A 2,011-nucleotide genomic window follows, 5' to 3' on the forward strand; every position below is an offset into this window, starting at 1 on the left:
CTCACCATAGCCCATCTATTACAACAACCTTGGGTGGGTTACTCTGCTGCAGTCAGTCGCACCACTCAGTCTACCTCCTCACACGCATTGCAGGATCCTACACCACGTGCCGAACGCCTTCCTCGGCCAGGGCCCACGGGGTCAGCCAGCCCTAGGGGACCAAATTTTATTATTAAACCCATTTTTGGTAAGGATTTTATTATTGTAATATTGTAATGGTGTTCTTTTGTTGTCACAATAGGTTTCCCCAGGCGGCTAATGTGTTTGAGTGAGCACGCTTTCGCAGGTCTAAAGGGACCCCATGTATATGATGGACCCATATTTATTTCATACTAAGGTGGTATATAAAATACCATAAAATTATATAGTAATCTGGTAAATACTAACATTGGCCTGATACAAAGAAGATTAGCATGGCCCCTGCTCAAGGATGACTTTTATCCTTAGGATTAGCATTTATCTGGTTTCACCTGATTCCCTGAGGGACACTGCCCTTAATGGCCTCGACGAGGACAGAAAGCCGACGGCTAGTCGAAATTACCCCCTTTCCTGGATCTTTTCTAGGAGTATTTTAAAACTCAACACAGTTTATGTAGTTACTAATTTGGCGCGTAGGTAGTTCCATGGGTTTATAACTCTGTATTCACCTGGTTGTACTCAACTAGTTGTGCTTGCGGGGGGTTGAGCTTGGGGTCATTGTACCGCCTCTCACCCGTCGATCTACTGGTGTATAGATTCCTGAGCTTCTCGAGCACTATCATATCTACATATGGAATGGTGTATGGAGTCTTAACCCCACCACATCACTTTATGGAATTGGGTAATTGGAAGTGGCCGCCACGATGGCAGACGAATATGTATTAACTCAGAAGGCCCCTGCATGGTATCAAGCAAAACAAGGTCCACTGTGTTCCAAATACAGGTATGAAGGAAGATATGGGTTTAATGGAGAAGAAACGAAGAAGGGCCCAGGCACTAGTCAGAACAAACTTAATATGTCTACGCATAATGGACCTGCCAAAAAAGTTTCCCAGTCAAACTATCCCAAATCGAGTAATCTCATTCATCTTTGCTAACATAAAAGGACTAAAAACAAGAACAAAAACTTAAAGTACAATTCATAAATGGCCTCCTCACTGAGTCAAATGCAGTATTTGGAGCTTTCACAGAAACCCATGCAGGGGAATTCTTGGACTGTGAGATCTGAATACCAGGATATAACCTATACAGGTGTGATAGGGTAATTAGGTCACATAGAGGAGTAGGTCTGTATATTAGGGAAGACATTGTATGCTCGGAACTCCTTGACTCTACAAATGAGGTGGTAGAGGTACTGGGAGTAAAAATAGAGAAAATAAACTTAGATCTTATTCTAATATACAAATTGTCAGATACAACGGCTGAGGAATTCGCAGAACATATAAACATAATAGAGAATAGCCTTGATAATTTGGCGAACCCGATACCTGATATTATCTTCCTTGGTGACTTCAACTTGCCAAATCTAAGATGGAGAATAGAAAACAATAATATAATACCAGGTAATCTATCGGGACGTAACCAACCACAGATTAGAGAACTGATGAGATTCTGTGAGAAATTTTCACTCAACCAGTAGATATCAGAGCCAACGAGAAACGAAAATATTCTAGATCTGGTCTTTACAAACAATGAAGACATAATCAGGGACATTATGATCCGATAACACATACTTAGATCACAAGCTCATTGAAGAGCAAACTATCGTCAGTACTCAGAATAGACCTAAAACAATGATCAAGCAAGAGGGGTTATTCAGTAAATTCAATTTTAATAATAAAAGGATTCACTTGGAAACAATAAACAGAGAACTTACAAACATTCCATGGGAAACTGTTCTAAGTGATACAAGTCCTACAGAAGAATAGAAAACCCGACTTCGGAAGTATATCAAGTCGGTCTGAAACAAGTTCCATTGAGGAAAGCCAGAAAGAGGTGCAACGTAGAAAGAGAACGCAGACGATGCTATAGA

The 2,011-nt window shown here is 40.8% G+C and overlaps 1 non-coding gene across 1 annotated transcript; it reads left to right on the top strand.

Annotated features, from left to right (window-relative positions):
* The first annotated feature begins 351 nt into the window (after positions 1-351).
* On the top strand, positions 352-462 carry LOC123767086 (U6 spliceosomal RNA). Its single transcript, XR_006773913.1, has one exon. It is a non-coding gene; the product is annotated as a U6 spliceosomal RNA (small nuclear RNA).
* Positions 463-2,011: the final 1,549 nt, after the last annotated feature.

The sequence above is a fragment of the Procambarus clarkii genome, chromosome 5, assembly GCF_040958095.1.
Source record: "Procambarus clarkii isolate CNS0578487 chromosome 5, FALCON_Pclarkii_2.0, whole genome shotgun sequence".
Classification (NCBI taxonomy): domain Eukaryota; kingdom Metazoa; phylum Arthropoda; class Malacostraca; order Decapoda; family Cambaridae; genus Procambarus; species Procambarus clarkii.